This window comes from Triticum dicoccoides, chromosome 4A (assembly GCF_002162155.2).
Source record: "Triticum dicoccoides isolate Atlit2015 ecotype Zavitan chromosome 4A, WEW_v2.0, whole genome shotgun sequence".
NCBI lineage: Eukaryota > Viridiplantae > Streptophyta > Magnoliopsida > Poales > Poaceae > Triticum > Triticum dicoccoides.
Window position 1 is genome coordinate 493655021 of NC_041386.1, and position 19957 is coordinate 493674977.

The window sequence follows — 19957 nt, forward strand, 5'->3', positions numbered from 1 at the left end:
CCTTGATGCACCGCCAGGTGACAGACCTATTGCAGGAGCAGATGTAGACGTTATGAATGTTTGGCTAGCTCAATATGATGACTACTTGATAGTTTAGTGCACCATGCTTAATGGCTTAGAATCGGGACTTCAGAGACGTTTTGAACGTCATGGACCATATGAGATGTTCCAGGAGTGGAAGTTAATATTTCAAGCAAATACCCGAGTTGAGAGATATGAAGTCTCCAACAAGTTCTATAGCTAAAAGATGGAGGAGAATAGCTCAAGCAGTGAGCATGTGTTCAGATTGTCTGGGTACTACAATCGCTTGAATCAAGTGGGAGTTAATCTTCCAGATAAAATAGTGATTGACAAAATTCTCTAGTCACCATCACCAAGTTAGTAGAACTTCGTGATGAACTATAATATGCAAGGGATGACGATAACAATTCCCAAGCTCTTCGTGATGCTAAAATCGGCGAAGGTAGAAATCAAGAAAAACATCAAGTGTTGATGGTTGACAAGACCACTAGTTTCAAGAGAAAGGACAAAGGGAAGAAGGGGAACTTCAAGAAGAACGACAAGCAAGTTGCTGCTCAAGTGAAGAAGCCCAAGTCTGGACCTAAGCCTGAGACTAAGTGCTTCTACTGCAAAGGGACTGGTCACTAGAAGCGGAACCACCCCAAGTATTTAGCGGATAAGAAGGATGGCAAAGTGAACAAGCTATATTTGATATACATGTTATTGATGTGTACCTTACTAATGTTTATAGTAGCCCCTGGATATTTGATACTTGTTTGGTTGCTAAAAAATAGTAACTCGAAACAGGAGTTGCAGAATGAACAGAGACTAGTTAAGGGTGAAGTGACGATGTGTGTTGGAAGTGGTTCCAAGATTGATATGACCATCATCGCACACTCCCTATACTTTTGGGATTAGTGTTGAACCTATGTAGCGACCAGACCTCAAACAGTCTGATCTCTGTGCTTCGGTGTCATCCCTGGATCAGTAATGCTGACACCACACAGTACTCGAAGGATTTATATCAGAGTAGCAATCACACACTTATTACATCGAGTGTCTCAAAAGAGAACTTATTACAATAAATATGGCTTAAGGCCATCTAATAACGATAACAGCGGAAGGCTTGGAAGATAAGTGAGTCCATCAACTCCAACGGCATCACTGAGTATAGAACCACGACCTAAAACTCCTCAATCGTCGTCTGAAAAGTCTGCAACATTAACGTTGCAGCCCAAAAATGGGTCAGCACATGGAATATGCTGGCAAGGTAACACATAGAGAGTAATGGAATGCAACAGCTATACTATATGCATATTTGGCTGGTGGAAAGCTCTATGGTTACGGTTTTTGCGTAAAGCCAATTTTTCCCTACTTCAAAGGAATAAATTTAATTACTATCATGGTGCTTGTTAAACATTGAGAATGGTTGACAGCATTCTCAATCCCAATTAAGTAACATCATTAAACCCAACAAAATTAATTTTAGAGCAACATGTTGAGATTCACATGATAATCCAGGTACTAGATACTCAAGATTGTCCATAACCGGGGACACGGCTAACCATGATTAGTTTGTTACCCTCTGCAGAGGTTTACGCACTTTTCCCCACAAGACTCGATTGCCTCCGTTGGATTTCTCGCACTACATGGTGTTTGAGAAACGGATGACCGAGACATAGTCTTTCAGAAGCGCTAGCACCTTACGATCGGGTAGACCATACCACCTACATCCCCTACATCTGCTAGTCTACCACTGTAAGAGTTTGCACAACTTAATCAACTATGCCAGAGCCCATAATGGCTTGTGGCTGCACACGGAAGTTTCTAGTATGAATAATCTCATGATCCCTTTGAGCCTGGGTGGTGGTCCAAAAGAAAAACAGGCAAGTCCTAGAATACCCAGGTGCCTCAATCCACCCAGATGTGTGTTAGGTTGCCACCTTAGATAAACCATTAATTAACAATCTCACATCTGTCATGGATATCACTCACCCAATCCACGTCTACTAGCATAGCATGGCATAATAAGCAAACGTAGAAGTAACTCCCAAAGGTTTGAAAATAAAACGGGTAATAGGTACTACCTCATCTACTTCCCATCCCACAATTTAATTAGATCCTAATCATGCAATGTGTGAGGATTGATCTAATGCAATAAAACTGGGTTGTAGAAAAAGGTATGATCAAAGTGTTACTTGCCTTGCCGATGATCCGCGAAACCTAGAGATTCAAAGTAACAGGCGGCGCACTCCGGGTATTCTATCGCAGACAAACAAACAAGCATACAATAAGTACTCATCTAATGAACAGGTAAAACTCAAATAGAAGATCTAACCAGAAAGTTCAACTTAAGAACCCTGGTTTGCAAAAAGAATCAAATCGAACAAAGCAAAAGAAATCAAACGGCGAAAGAAAACAACTTCGTTCTAGTAATCTGGATCTAAGGCAAATTTTACAGTAGCAAAAACTTGTTTAAGTTGATTATTCGGAAAGAGGGTTTCGAGACGAAACTCCAGGCGCTTGAATCGCCTGATTCCGATAAACGAGCGAAAAGTTATACCAAAACAAAAATCGGATCAGAGATCGCGATCAGAAAATAACTGCGGAAAATCCGAAGAAAAAGGAAAAACGATGAACAAATTTTTTTTAACGGCACGAATTTCGAGGGCGGCGATCCTCGGGCGACGCACGGCTCCGGCGGCGGCGGCGGCTGGCGGCGGCGGGGGGGCTGGGCTAGGGTTAGGGTTTTGGCTGGGGCGGCTGGGCTCTCTCGGGACCCGGGGCGGCGGCTTATAAAGGCCTCGGCCGGCGGTGTCCTGGCCGAGTACGGCCCATAGTCGGTTCCACGTTTTTTTTATTTAAAAAAATTTCGCTCGGAAGAAAAATAAAAAGAAATACTAAACGGACTCCAAAATTCACGAAATAAATTTTCCCGGGCTTCTAAAATCAAGTCCGAAAAAGTGAACATTTATTTGGGCCCAAACTACAACTTTGAAAAACGCGCATTTTTCCTAAATTCAAATAAAAATACCGAAAAACTCTGAAATAAATCTTTTTTGATTTTTTTATTAAATCCTCAATATTTCTATATTTTGGGAAAGTCATTTTATTCCCTCTCTCATATTTTTGTAATAGAAATAATTGATGATAAAATAAATAAAATCAAATGATCCTGTTTACATAATTTGAGAAAACTCAAATATGTAAATAACGAAATCCCCAACTCTCTCCGTGGGTCCTTGAGTTGCTTATGTGTCGGGGATGCTGATTCCACAACCACCTATGGGACAGGGCCCCTTTCGGTTCGGCGGGAGGCGGAGGTCGCACAAAGAGCGGATTGAGGCGGTACACGCGAGCGGTTTTTACCCAGCTTCGGGCCGCACGGATGCGTAAAACCCTACTGCTACTTGTTTGTGTGTATTGAATTCTTGCTCAGGAGCGACGGACGCTGCCAGACTAAGCATGAGAGTGTTCCTGGTGTTGAATGAGCCGAACTGGCCGAACTAGCTGAACCAGCTGAACTGGCTCAACTTGCTCTCCTGGCTCAACTGGCTGAACCCCCTCTACGTTGCGCCTGGGCCTCCTTTTATACTCTCAAGGGGTCACCGACAGGGGGCAACGTAGACAAGAAGGGTAAAATGGAAAAGGACGCGGTAGGTGCAGCTACCGCTACTGTGGATACAGTGCACCCTACCTAACTCTGACGGCAGGGGACAAGGGCATTAAATGCCTGTCTGAGTTGCTTAAACAGTGCAAAAAGTGACCGTTAGGAGCGCCACCGTTTGCCATGATGGCCTTCTCTTCATCTCCGCTTGCCACCTCGCACCCCTAGCTGCACAGCCCCCTGCCACGTGTGCTTGGGAGAGTCCTAGAGCGACACGTTAGCAGGTGTGCTGGAGCGCAGGCACGAAGTTGGGATTTCCCGCGGCAAGCTCCTTGCCGCGGTCGTCGTCTTGTCGTGTTTGGGAGCTTGTCGCTCACCGGGCCTTGCCGGGACGCAGGACGCGTCACGGCAAGCTTCCTTGGTATGCCTTGAGTGGCCTTCCCGGCAAGCTCCTCTTGCCGGGGTCTTGTCTCTTCCCGGCAAGCTCCTCTTGCCGGGGCCTGGGTTGGCCTTCCCGGCAAGCTCCTCTTGCCGGGGTCTTGTCTCTTCCCGGCAAGCTCCTCTTGCCGGGGCCTGGGTTTGAGTACTTTGTTCTTGAATGGTCTTCAAGGGAGCCACGGAGGGTCTTGGCGGTCACCCGGCAAGCCTTGCCGCGGGATGCTGCGACTGCCCGTGCACAAGTTCGGGGTACTAGGGTACCCCTACTCTAGTACACCGACATTATGATTTTCTAGGATCAAAACCAAAATCAAAATAAAACATGATATGCATGATGACCTAATGTATAACATTCCAAATTAAAAATTTGGGATGTTACAAACCTACCCCCCTTAAGATGAATCTCGCCCTCGAGATTTGGGTTGGCTAGAAAATAGGTGAGGGTGGTCTTTGAGCAAATCTTCCTCTCGCTCCCAGGTGGCTTCATCCTCCGTGTGGTGGCTCCACTGAACTTTGCAAAACTTGATAACCTTGCTGCGAGTAACTCGGCTGGCAAACTCAAGAATCTTGACTGGTTTCTCCTCATAGGTCAAATTGTTATCCAACTGAATTGCTTCCAATGGCACTGTGTCTCTCAAAGGTATGTCAGCCATCTCCGCGTGACACTTCTTCAACTGAGAAACATGGAACACATCATGAACTCCTGTCAATCCTTCTGGCAATTCCAACTTGTAGGCCACTTCTCCCATATGCTCCAAAACTCGATATGGCCCTACAAATCGTGGCGCTAACTTCCCCTTAACTCCAAAGCGCTTAATCCCTCGAAGTGGGGATACTCGAAGATAAGCTCTGTCTCCGACTTTGTAAACTGTCTCCTTGCGTTTAGAATCTGCGTAGCTCTTCTGCCTGGACTGGGCTACCTTGAGCATATCGCGAATCAACTTCACCTTATGTTCAGACTCCTTAATCAGATCTGGTCCAAACAACTGACGGTCTCCAACTTCGTCCCACGACAACGGTGTCCTGCACCTCCTTCCGTACAGAGCTTCGAAAGGTGCCATCTTCAAACTGGTTTGATAGCTATTATTGTAAGAGAACTCTGCATATGGCAAATTATCGTCCCAACTAGATCCATAATCTAGCGCACAAGCTCTCAGCATATCCTCCAAAATCTGATTGACTCTCTCGGTCTGTCCATCTGTCTGCGGATGAAAAGCTGTACTAAATTCTAGCCTAGTACCCAAAGTCTCATGCAACTGCTTCCAGAACTTTGAGGTAAACTGGGTTCCTGTATCTGATACGATGCTCCTCGGAACTCCATGCAAACATACGATCCTGGTCATGTATATCTTTGCCAACTTAGCACTGGTGTAAGTGGTCTTTACTGGGGTGAAATGAGCTACCTTCGTCAATCGATCAACTACAACCCAAATCGAGTCATAGCCTGAACGAGTCCTTGGTAATCCCGTGATAAAATCCATGCCTAGCTTATCCCACTTCCATTCGGGTATCGGCAATGGTTGAAACAATCCTGCTGCCTTCTGATGCTCTGCCTTTACTCTCTGACATACGTCACAAGCTGCTACATACTCCGCAATATCCTTCTTCATTCTGGTCCACCAGAAAATATCCTTCAAATCCAAATACATCTTGGTATTTTCCTGGGTGAATCGAATACGGTGAATCATGTGCCTCTTGCAGAATCAACTTTCTGATCCTCGGGTCATTGGGTACATAAACACGGTCTTCAAACCATAGGGTGTCATGCTCATCCACATGAAATCCTTTAGCTTTTCCTTTGCTCAGTTTCTCCTTTATAGCGGCAATCTCTTTGTCAGTTTTCTGAGCTTCTCTGATTCTATCCATCAAGGTTGACTGAATTTCCAACGCTGCTACATAGCCTCTTGGAACTATTTCCAAACATAGTTCACGAAGATTTTCTGCTAACACCTTGGGTATTTCTCCCATCATTAACATGTTGACATGGCTCTTGCGGCTTAATGCATCAGCTACCACATTAGCCTTTCCGGGATGATAATGCAATCTCATATCATAATCCTTGATGAGCTCCAACCATCTCCTTTGTCTGAGATTCAACTCCTTCTGTGTGAAAATGTACTTCAAACTCTTATGATCCGTGTACACCTCACAATGATTTCCGATGAGGAAATGTCTCCATGTCTTCAATGCATGCACTACAGCTACTAACTCCAAATCATGCGTGGCATAATTCAACTCGTGAGGCTTCAGTTGTCGTGAAGCATACGAAACAACTCTTCCATCCTGCATAAGCACTGCTCCAAGTCCTCGACGTGAAGCGTCGCAATACACCTCATAGTCCTTGGTCTGATCTGGCAAAATCAACACTGGTGAGGTAACCAAACGGTTCTTCAATTCCTGGAAACTAGCCTCACACTCCTCAGTCCATTTGAACTTGGTATCCTTCTTCAGCAGCTCCGTCATAGGCTTCGCAATCTTTGAGAAATTCTCAATAAATCTCCGGTAGTATCCTGCGAGTCCAAGAAAACTCCGGATCTCTCCAACGGTAGTTGGGGCTTCCCACTTGGTCACGGTTTCAACTTTAGCGGGATCTACTGCTATACCTTCTCCGGATATAACGTGTCCGAGGAATCCTACTTCCTTCAACCAAAACTCACATTTGCTGAACTTGGCATATAATTGATGTTCTCTGAGCTTTCCAAGTACCAAACGCAAATGCTCCTTATGCTCCTCTTCATTCTTCGAATATACCAGGATATCATCAATGAACACTACGACGGACTTATCCAAAAACTCCATAAACACTTTGTTCATCATGTTCATAAAATAGGTAGGCGCGTTAGTCAGACCAAATGACATAACGGTATACTCATACAGCCCATACCTGGTGGTAAAAGCTGTCTTAGGTATGTCCTGCTCTCGAATCTTCAACTGATGGTAACCTGGTCGCAAATTGATCTTGGAAAATACTTTAGCTCCTTGCAATCAATCAAACAGATCATTGATCATTGGTAGCGGGTACTTGTTCTTGATTGTTACTTCATTCAATCCTCGATAGTCAACAACCATCCTTAACAATCCATCCTTCTTCTCTACTAGAAGTACTGGTGATCCCCAAGGCGAAGAACTTGGGCGAATATATCCCTTATCCAGTAACTCCTTAATCTGCTTCTTAATTTCCACCAAATCCTTTGCTGGCATCCTATATGGTCTCTTTGATATTGGCCCAGTGCCTGGTAAAAGCTCAATCAAAAGCTCAATGTCTCTATCGGGTGGCATGCCTGGCAACTCTTCGGGAAATACATCAGGAAAATCCTTTACCACTGGTACTTCCTCCTGCACAACTCCTGATAAGGAATTTACTTGTGTCCTCTTTGGCACATGCCGGGATACATACTTGATCCTTCTCCCTTCTGGTGTGGTAAGCAAAATTGACTTACTAGCACACTCAATATTTCCTTCATACTTTGATAACCAATCCATGCCTAATATCACATCCAATCCTTGAGATTCCAATACTACTAGGTGTGAGGGAAAAACATAGTTACCAATCCTTAATGGTAACCGATCACACCATAGACTAGCCACATACTCTGCGCCTGGCGAGGTTACTAACATGGGCGACCTAAGGGCTTGGGTTGGTAGGTTATACTTTTCCACAAATCCCCTTGATATGTATGAATGCGATGCACCAATATCAAAAAGAACGAGTGCAGTAAATGACTTAACCAAAAACTTATCTATTACTGCATCGGGCTGAGCTTCAACCTCCTCCACATTAACGTGGTTCACCTGTCCCCTTTTGAAAGGGTTCGGCTTCTTTCCAGAGCTTCCATTGCCGTTTTGGCCTTCAAGACACTCATTTGCGTAATGTCCTGGCTTCGAACACTTATAGCAAGTGACTTGGCTCAAGTCCTTCTTGGCTGGGGTTGATGGGTTGTTGCGGTTCTGTCCATTGCTTCCTCCATTACCATTACCATTCTTTGTGCCATTGTGATTGTGCGAGCTACCTACTCCATGGGTATGCTGAAAATGTCCTCCCGGTCTAGGGGTGAAACGTGGCTTCTGCTGAGCTCCTGAATTATACTTTCCTTGTCCATACTTCCTCTTGCGGTTCTCAATTTGCTACTGCTTCCCTTCAATCATAAGAGCACGATCTACCAACTCCTGGTATTTGTTGAAGGTGGCTACCATCAACTGTATACTCAACTCATCATTCAATCCTTCCAGGAATTTCTCCTGCTTAGCTGCACCCGTAGCAACGTCATCTGGGGCATAACGTGCTAGCTTACTAAACTCCTCCACATACTGGCCAACTGTCCGTCCTCCTTGGCGCAAGTTACGAAACTCACGCTTCTTCATGGCCATTGCTCCTGCTGAAACATGGGCAGTACGAAAAGCCTGCTGAAACTGGTCCCATGTGACAGTGTCGACTGGGAAGGTGGCTGTGAAATTCTCCCACCAGGATGTTGCGGGTTCTTCTAACTGATGTGTGGCAAACTTCACCTTCTCCGCATCTGTGCATCCTGCTGTGGTCAACTCCCTAGCTATCTTGCGGAGCTAATCATCTGCTACTATCGGCTCGGTGCTACTGGAAAACAACGGCAGATTTAGCCTAAGAAAACGGGCTAAGTGGTCAACAGGTGGTGGTGGTGGTGGTGGGTTGTTGTTGTTCCCCTGATTCTGATTCTGAACTAGCAACTGCATCAAGGTGTTCTGCTGCTGGATCAACTGGGTGAGCTCCGGCGGAAAGGCAAATCCGGGGTCACGTCTCAGAGGCATCTGAGGGTTTTAGAAAAGATGAGATATAAGAATAGAGGGGGTCTAAAGAGAAAACACTACCCATATGCACATGAGGCAAGAGCAAACAATTCACTTCATTTAATCAAACAAAGGCATACAATCGATCTAACTATCGCAAAGTGCTCGGACTACTAAATTTACATGGTGGACTACTACTACTGATGAGGTGGTCTACTAGAAATATTCTACGGTTGTAGACTCCATGGTATCTGCTCCTGCATCATCAACGTAGTCATCATTGCTACTATCTTGTTCCGAGTCGGTGCCGTCAATGTTGATGTAGTCTTCCGGGCTAATCTCCTTGGGTTCCTCGTCTTCATCTACTGGTGTCGGGCCTCCCATAAATACTGCTAGCTTCATAGTTAGGTCGGCATTCTTATCCATCAATACTTCAATTTCTTCTTCATAATCTTCGTGTGTAGCCTTGAGTTCTTCCTCCAGTTCCTTGATTCTAGTCTTAGCCTTCTTCAGATCTATCATGTCGGCGCACATCTGATTCTCCTGTCGTCGAATGTGCTGGTTTAACTCCTGGATAAAAGCTGCAATTGATCTATCTTTCCTGGTGCTAATCATCTCCCAGTGTTCATCTCGGCGCCCACAAATCTGGTAGATAGTATCCTTGAGATCCTTGCGGTAGACTTCTCCAATGCGTCCCATGGCGATGTGAGCTGCCATACTCTTTCCTAGACTCCAAGTTGGTGCATCAAAAGAAAACTCTATGGGCTCAGTGACCGGCATGAACGTCCTTCCTGGAACTTGAACTTGAATCATCCAGCGCTCTTCTTCAGGTAAAGTGGCGTTGTAGGTTCCCGTGAAGCTTGGTACTCCTAGGTTCAGGTATTTAGTGACTTCCTTCAAGTGGCGTCCAAAGGGTGTATCCTCATCTGGTTGGGTGAACTTGTTCCTTGCATCCGCCATCCTAAAGAGTAGAAAAGATGAGAAGTCAGAAGAGAAGAGAGTGGGTAGTGATCTAGGTCTTTAGCTTAGTGGTCGTGTCCTACAGTCAGCATGTGCTCTGATACCATCTCTGTAGCGACCAGACCTCAAACAGTCTGATCTCTGTGCTCCGGTGTCATCCCTGGATCAGTAATGCTGACACCACACAGTACTCGAAGGATTTATATCAGAGTAGCAATCACACACTTATTACATCGAGTGTCTCAAAAGAGAACTTATTACAATAAATATGGCTTAAGGCCATCTAATAACGATAACAGCGGAAGGCTTGGAAGATAAGTGAGTCCATCAACTCCAACGGCATCACTGAGTATAGAACCACGACCTAAAACTCCTCAATCGTCGTCTGAAAAGTCTGCAACATTAACGTTGCAGTCCGAAAACGGGTCAGCATATGGAATATGCTGGCAAGGTAACACATAGAGAGTAATGGAATGCAACAGCTATACTATATGCATATTTGGCTGGTGGAAAGCTCTATGGTTACAGTTTTTGCGTAAAGCCAAATTTTCCCTACTTCAAAGGAATAAATTTAATTACTATCATGGTGCTTGTTAAACATTGAGAATGGTTGACAGCATTCTCAATCCCAATTAAGTAACATCATTAAACCCAACAAAATTAATTTTAGAGTAACATGTTGAGATTCACATGATAATCCAGGTACTAGATACTCAAGATTGTCCGTAACCGGGGACACGGCTAACCATGATTAGTTTGTTACCCTCTGCAGAGTTTTGCGCAATTTTCCCCACAAGACTCGATCGCCTCCGTTGGATTTCTCGCACTACATGGTGTTTGAGAAACGGATGACCGAGACATAGTCTTTCAGAAGCACTAGCACCTTACGATCGGGTAGACCGTACCACCTACATCCCCTACATCTGCTAGTCTACCACTGTAAGAGTTTGCACAACTTAATCAACTATGCCAGAGCCCATAATGGCTTGTGGCTGCACACGGAAGTTTCTAGTATGAATAATCTCATGATCCCTTTGAGCCTGGGTGGCGGTCCAAAAGAAAAACAGGCAAGTCCTGGAATACCCAGGTGCCTCAATCCACCCAGATGTGTGTTAGGTTGCCACCTTAGATAAACCATTAATTAACAATCTCACATCTGTCATGGATATCACTCACCCAATCCACGTCTACTAGCATAGCATGGCATAATAAGCAAACGTAGAAGTAACTCCCAAAGGTTTGAAAATAAAACGTGTAATAGGTACTACCTCATCTACTTCCCATCCCACAATTTAATTAGATCCTAATCATGCAATGTGTGAGGATTGATCTAATGCAATAAAACTGGGTTGTAGAAAAAGGTATGATCAAAGTGTTACTTGCCTTGCTGATGATCCGCGAAACCTAGAGATTCAAACTAACAGGCGGCGCACTCCGGGTATTCTATCGCAGACAAACAAACAAGCATACAATAAGTACTCATCTAATGCACAGGTAAAACTCAAATAGAAGATCTAACCAGAAAGTTCAACTTAAGAACCCTGGTTTGCAAAAAGAATCAAATCGAACGAAGCAAAAGAAATCAAACGGCAAAAGAGAACAACTTCATTCTAGTAATCTGGATCTAAGGCAAATTTTACAGTAGAAAAAACTTGTTTAAGTTGATTATTCGGAAAGAGGGTTTCGAGACGAAACTCCAGGCGCTTGAATCGCCTGATTCCGATAAACGAGCGAAAAGTTATACCAAAACAAAAATCGGATCAGAGATCGCGATCAGAAAATAACCGCGGAAAATCCGACGAAAAAGGAAAAACGACAAACATAATTTTTTTTAAACGGCACAGATTTCGAGGGCAGCGAACCTCGGGCGACGCGCGGCTCCGGCGGCGGCGGCGGCTGGCGGCGGCGGCGGCGGGGCTGGGCTAGGGTTAGTGTTTCGGCTGGGGCGGCTGGGCTCTCTCGGGCCCCGGGGCGGCGGCTTATAAAGGCCTCGGCCGGCGGTGTCCTGGCCGAGTACGGCCCATAGTCGGTTCCGCGTTTTTTTTTATTTAAAAAAAATTCCGCTCGGAAGAAAAATAAAAATAAATACTAAACGGACTCCAAAATTCACGAAATAAATTTTCCCGGGCTTCTAAAATCGAGCCCGAAAAAGTGAACATTTATTTGGGCCCAAACTACAACTTTGAAAAACGCGCATTTTTCCTAAATTCAAATAAAAATACCGAAAAACTACGAAATAAATCTTTTTTGATTTTTTATTAAATCCTCAATATTTATATATTTTGGGAAAGTCATTTTATTCCCTCTCTCATATTTTTGTAATAGAAATAATTGATGATAAAATAAATAAAATCAAATGATCCTGTTTACATAATTTGAGAAAACTCAAATATGTAAATAACAAAATCCCCAACTCTCTCCGTGGGTCCTTGAGTTGCTTATGATTTTCTAGGATCAAAACCAAAATCAAAATAAAACATGATATGCATGATGACCTAATGTATAACATTCCAAATTGAAAATTTGGGATGTTACAACCTAAATAAGTGTTATTTGGTGTTTGCGTTGAGCATAAATATGATTTGATCATGTTTATTACAATATGGTTATTCATTTAAGTTAGAGAACAATTGTTGTTCTGTTTACATGAATAGAACCGTCTATGGTCATACACACCAATAAAAATGGTTTGTTGGACCTCGATCGTAGTGATACACATATTCATAATATTAAAGCCAAAAAGATGCAAAGTTAATAATGATACTGCAACTTATTTGTGGCACTGCCGTTTAGGTCATATTGGTGTAAAACGCATGAAGAAAGTTCATGTTGATGGGCTTTTGGAATCACTTGATTATGAATCACTTGATGCTTGCGAACCATGCCTTTTGGGCAAGATGATTAAAATGTCGTTCTCAGGAACAATGGAGCAAGCAACAGATTTGTCGGAAATCATACATACTGATGTATGTGGTCCGATGAGTGTTGAGGCTCGCAGCGGGTATCGTTATTTTCTGACCTTCACAGATGATTTGAGCAGATATGGGTATATCTACTTGATGAAACATAAGTCTGAAACATTTGAAAAGTTCGAAGAATTTCAGAGTGAAGTGGAAAATCATCGTGACAAGAAAATAAGGTTTCTACGATCTGATCGCGGAGACAAATATTTGAGTTACGAGTTTGGTCTTCAATTAAAACAATGTGGAATAGTTTCACAAATTCATGCCACCTGGAACACCACAACATAATGGTGTGTCCGAACGTCATAACCGTACTTTATTGGATATAGTGCAATCTATGATGTTTCTTACCGATTTACCACTATAGTTTTGGGGTTATGCATTAGAGACAGCTGCATTCACGTTAAAAAGGGCACCATCTAAATCCATTGAGACGACACCGTATGAACTGTGGTTTGGTAAGAAACCAAAGTTGTTGTTTCTTAAAGTTTGGGGTTGCGATGCTTATAAGAAAAGGTTTCATCCTGATAAGCTCAAAACCAAATTGGAGAAATGTGTCTTCATAGGATACCCAAAGGAGATAGTTGGGTACACCTTCTATCACGGATCCGAAGGGAAGATATTCGTTGCTAAGAATGGATCCTTTCTAGAGAAGCAGTTTCTCTCGAAAGAAGTGAGTGGGAGGAAAGTAGAACTTGATGAGGTAACTGTACCTGCTCCCTTATTAGAAAGTAGTTCATCACATGAATTTGTTCCTGTGACTACTACACCAATTAGTGAGGAAGCTAATGATGGTGATCATGTAACTTCAGATCAATTTACTATCGAACCTCGTAGGTGAACCAGAGTAAGATCTGCACCAGAGTGGTATAGTAATCCTGTTCTGGAGGTCATGTTACTTGACCATGATGAACCTACGAACTATGAGGAAGCAATGATGAGCCCAGATTCCACGAAATGGCTTGAGGCCATGAAATCTGAGATGGGATCCATGTATGAAAAAAGTGTGGACTTTGGTTGACTTGCCCGATGATCGACAAGCTATAGAAAATAAATGGATCTTCAAGAGGAAGACGGACGCTAATAGTAGTGTTACTATCTACAAAGCTAGACTTGTCGAAAAAGGATTTTGACAAAGTTCAAGGAGTTGACTATGATGAGACTTTCTCACCCGCAGCGATGCTTAAGTCCGTCCAAATCATGCTAACAATTGCCGCATTTTATGATTATGAAATTTGGCAAATGGATATAAAGACTGCATTCCTGAATGGATTTCTGGAAGAAGAGTTGTATAAGATGCAACCTGAAGGTTTTATCAATCCAAAGGATGCTAACAAAGTGTGCAAGCTCCAGCGATCCATCTATGGACTGATGCAAGCATCTCGGAGTTGGAATATACGCTTTGATGAGTTGACCAAGGCATATAGTTTTATACAGACTTGCGGTGAAGCCTGTGTTTACAAGAAAGTGAGTGGGAGCACTACAACATTTCTGATAAGTATATGTGAATGACATATTGTTGATCGGAAATAATGTAGAATTTTCTGGAAAGCATAAAGGAGTATTTGAAAGGAGTTTTTCAAAGAAAGACCTCGGTGAAGCTGCTTACATATTGAGCATCAAGATCTATAGAGATAGATCAAGATGCTTGATAAGTTTTTTCAATGAGTACATACCTTGACAAGATTTTGAAATAGTTCAAAATGGAACAGTCAAAGAAAGAGTTCTTGCCTGTGTTACAAGGTGTGAAATTGAGTAAGACTCAAAGCCCGACCACAGCAGAAGATAGAAAGAGAATGAAAGTCATTCCCTATGCCTCAGCCATAGGTTCTATAAAGTATGCCATTCTGTGTACCAGATTTATTGTATACCCTACCACTGAGTTTGGCAAGGGAGTACAATAGTGATCGAGGAGTAGATCACTGGACAGTGGTCAAAATTATCCTTAGTGGAATAAGGATATGTTTCTCGATTATGGAGGTGACAAAAGGTTCACCGTAAAAGGTTATGTCGATGCAAGTTTTGACACTGATCCAGATGACTCTAAATCTCAATCTGGATACATATTGAAAGTGAGAGCTATTAGCTAAGAGTAGCTCCGTGCAGAGCATTGTAGACATAGAAATTTGCAAAATACTTACGGATCTGAATGTGACAGACCCGTTGACTAAGATTATCTCACAAGCAAAACATGATCACACCTTAGTACTCTATGGGTGTTAATCACATAGCAATGTGAACTAGATTATTGACTCTAGTAAACCCTTTGGGTGTTGGTCACATGTCGATGTGAACTATGGGTGTTAACCACATAAAGATGTGAACCATCGATGTTAAATCACATGGCGATGTGAACTAGATTATTGACTCTAGTGCAAGTGGGAGACTGAAGGAAATATGCCCTAGAGGCAATAATAAAGTTATTATTTATTTCCTTATATCATGATAAATGTTTATTATTCATGCTAGAATTGTATTAACCGGGAAACATAATACATGTGTGAATACATAGAGAAACATAGTGTCACTAGTATGCCTCTACTTGACTAGCTCGTTAATCAAAGATGGTTGAGTTTCCTAAACCATAGACATGACTTGTCATTTGATTACTGGGATCACATCATTAGGAGAATGATGTGATTGACTTGACTTGACCCATTCCGTTAGCTTCGCACTCGATCGTTTAGTACTCTGCTATTGCTTTCTTCATGACTTATACATGTTCCTATGACTATGAGATTATGCAACTCCCGTTTACCGGAGGAACACTTTGTGTGCTACCAAACGTCACAATGTAACTGGGTGATTATAAAGGTGCTCTACAGGTGTCTCCAAAGGTACTTGTTGGGTTGGCATATTTCGAGATTAGGATTTGTCACTCCGATTGTCGGAGAGGTATCTCTGGGCCCACTCGGTAATGCACATCACTATAAGCCTTGCAAGCATTGCAACTAATGAGTTACTTGTGGGATGATGTATTACAGAACGAGTAAAGGGACTTGCCAATAATGAGATTGCACTAGGTATTGAGATACCGGCGATCGAATCTCGGGCAAGTAACATACCGATGACAAAGTGAACAACGTATGTTGTTATGCGGTCTGACCGATAAAGATCTTCATAGAATATGTAGGAGCCAATATGGGCATCTAGGTCCCGCTATTGGTTATTGACCAGAGAAGTGTCTCGGTCATGTCTACATAGTTCTCGAACCCGTAGGGTCCGCACGCTTAACGTTCTTTGACGATATAGTATTATATGAGTTATGTATGTTGGTGACCGAATGTTGTTCGGAGTTCCGGATAAGATCACGAACATGACGATGAACTCTGGAATGGTCCGGAGATAAATATTAATATATGGGATAATAGTGTTTGGACTCCGGAAGGGTTCCGGAATTCACCGGAAGGGGTTCCGGATGTTTCCCGGAAAGTTTGGGTACGAGAACACTTTATTTGGGCCAAAGGGGAAATCCCACAAGGTTTTTGGAAAGCGCAAAAGGAAGTTTTGCGGAGTCCAGGGGCCAGACGCCAGGGTCCCTGGCGTCTGGGTCCAGACGCTGAGAACCCTGGCGTCTGGCCCTGGAGTCCGAGAAGGACTCTTGCCTTTCAGGTGAAACTGACTTTGTGGAGGCTTTTGCTCCAAGTTTCGACCCCAAGGCTCAACATATAAATAGAGGGGTAGGGCTAGCACCCAAGACACATCAAGAAACACCAAGCCGTGTGTCGGCTACCCCGTCCCCTCTAGTTTATCCTCCGTCATAGTATTCATAGTGCTTAGGTGAAGCCCTGTGGAGATTGTTCTTCACCAACACCGTCACCACGCTGTCGTGCTGCCGGAACTCATCTACTACTTCGCCCCTCTTGCTGGATCGAGAAGGCAAGGACGTCATAGAGCTGAACGTGTGCTGAATGCAGAGGTGCCGTACATTCGATACTTGATCGGGATGGATCGTGAAGGTGTATGACTACATCAACCGTGTTGATAAATGCTTCCGCTTACGGTCTACAAGGGTACATAGACAATACTCTCCCCTCTCGTTGCTATGCATCACCGTGATCCTGCGTGTGTGTAGGATTTTTTTTTTGAAATTACTATGTTCCCCAACACAAACTACTTAGAACTCTAATAATTCAACATGCAAACTCATCTACAGCAGCACCAAGAGTAGCTAATTATTCAAAATATAAACTACTAAAACAAAAACTAATTGGGAAAACGGTGGAGTCACATACCAAGCAACAATCCCTCGAAACAGTTTTGGAAACGGAGCTTCGAGCAAAGAGATCGAAATCCGCAGGTTTGAGAGCAAGAACACGAGAGAGAGAGAGAGAAAGAGAGAGAGAGAGAGCAATGTGGAATTTTTTTCCTGGAGGTAAGTGATGATGTGGTGTGAAGGGATAAGTGAGGGGGCCCACGTGGGGACCACAACCCACCAGGGCATGTCTGGGGGTCCTGGCGCGCCCAGGTGGGTAGTGCCCACCTGGTGCACCTCCCTCTGAAATTATTTGCACCAGAAATTCTTAAATGTTCATAAAAAATCATATTAAATTTTCAGGGCATTCTGAGAACTTTATTTTGGGTCATTTTTTTGCACGGGAAATTCAGAAAACAGACAAAACATGGCATTTTATTTTATTTAACTAATAAAAACAGAAAACAAAACGTAGGGATAGAAGGTAGTGCTTACTAAATTCATCAACTTCATACCTCTCAAAAATGATCCATTAATAAGGTTGATCAGGTCTTATTGACAACCACTTTCGATTAGCATGAAACCGAAGAACTGTCGCAAATCACTAAGTTACCTCAATGGGGATATGAATGTCCCCAACAATAAGCATTTCATATTTCTTTTTGACAGTAGGTAGAGGTATTTTAAACCTTCCAATAGTGATTGTCGGAGATTTTTCAATAACATTAATACCATTCACTTGGAATTGTTTCTTTAGAAAGTGCACCATATGCTCATTACCATTGATATGAAATGTGACCTTGCTTTTATTGCGATCAATAACAGCCCCTATAGTATTCAAGAAGGGTCTACCAAGAATAATCGACATGTTGTCATCCTCAGGCATCTCAAGTATAACAAAGTCAGTCAAAATAGTAACATTAGCAACAACAACGGGCACATGCTCACAGATATCGATAGGTATGGCAGTTGATTTGTCAGCCATTTGCAAAGACATTTCACTAGGTGTGAGTTTATTCAAATCAAGTCTTTTATATAAAGAGAAAGGCATAACACTAACACTAGCACCTAAATCACACAAAGCAGTTTCACATAATTCTTTTTGATAGAGCAAGGTATAGTTGGTATTCCCGGATCTCCAAGTTTTTTGGGTACTCCATCTTAAGTATAATTAGCAAGCATAGTGGAGATTTCAGCTTTCGGTATTTTTTTTCTTATTAGTGATGATGTCTTTCATATACTTTGAATAAGGGGGCATTTTCAAGATATCAGTCAAGCGAGTACGCAAAAAGACTGGCCTCGGCATTTCAGCAAAGCGTTCAAATTCTTCATCATCTTTCTTTTTAGTTGACTTAGGTGGAAAGGGCATAGGTTTTTGAACCCACAGTTCTCTTTCTTTACTGTGTTTTCTAGCGACAAAGTCACTTTTATCATATCTTTTATTCATAGGTTGTGGGTTATCAAGATCAACAGGTGGTTCTATCTCAACATCATTGTGTGGTTATTTATTATTTGTTGAGCATCTTCATGAATGTCATCATTATCTTTTTCATTATTAGAAGGTGAGTGTTCATTACCAGACTGAGTTTCAACATCAGAGATAGAAGTTTCATTATCATTATCAGGAGGTTTTTCTACTTCAGATTCTCTAGAAGCATGTGAAGTCCTATCATTTTTCTTCTTCTTTTTATTTCTAGAAGGACTAGATGCACTAGTGATATTTCTTTGTGAATCTTGTTCTATTCTTTTTGGGTGTCCCTCAGGATAAAGTGGTTCCTGAGTCATTTTACCTCCTCTAGTTGCAACTCTAACAGCAAAGTCATGTATATTATCATTCATTTCATCAAGCAACTCTCTTTGAGATTTAGCAACTTGTTCTAACTAGGTTTGTACCATAGAAGCATGCTTTCCAACACCTCTAACATCATTTGAGATTCTAAATAAGAAGTCACCCAAGAGAGCAATCATATAAGAATTATATTTCAATTGTTTCATAACATTTGCATTGGAGTGATCTTGTTTTCTAATATAGTTTTCAAACGCATAAAGGCATTGTGTAGGGTGCATATTGTGAGGGTTGTCAGTATCATTGAACTTCATAAGAGAATTTACCTCTACCACTTTAGGAGGTGGTGGTGTATTAAGCCCATGTATTTCTTTGATAGGAGGTAAATTTTTAACATCCTCAGCTTTAATACCTTTTTCCTTCATAGATTTCTTTGCCTCTTGCATATCTTCAGGACTGAGATATAATATACCCCTCTTCTTCGGAGTGGTTTAGGCGATGGTTTGGGAAGAGTCCAATCATCATAATTTTTCAATATATTATTCAATAATTCTTCAGCTTGTCCAACAGTTCATTCCCTGAAAACACAACCAGCACAACTATCTAGGAAATCCCTAGAAGCATTGGTTTGTCCATTATAGACGATATCAAGCATTTCATTTTTCTTAAGAGGTTGATCAGGCAAAGCATTAAGTAATTGGCAAATCCTCCCCCAAGCTTGTGGGAGACTCTCTTCTTTAATTTGAACAAAGTTAAATATTTCCTGTAAGGCAGCTTGTTTCTTATGAGCAGGGAAGTATTTTTCAGATAAGTAATAAATCATATCCTGGGGACTACGCACACAACCAGGAGCAAGAGTATTGTACCAAGCTTTAGCATCACCCTTTAATGGGAAAGGAAATAATTTGAGAATAAAGTAATAACGAGTTTTCTCATTATGAGTAAAAAGGGTGGCTATGTCATTCAACTTAGTAAGATTTTCCACAACAGTTTCAGTTTTATACCCACGGAAAGGATCAGATTCAACCAAAGTAATTAACTCTGGGTCAACAGAGAATTCATAATCCTTATCATGAATAAAGATTGGTGAAGTAGCAAACTTAGGATCATATTTAATTCTAGCATTGAGAGAGTTTTCTTTATACTTGCATAATAATTTCTCTAGATCTTCTCCATCCCTACAAGCAAGAATATCTCTAGTTGTATCCTCATACATAACATAACCTTCCAGTACCTTAGGCAATTCA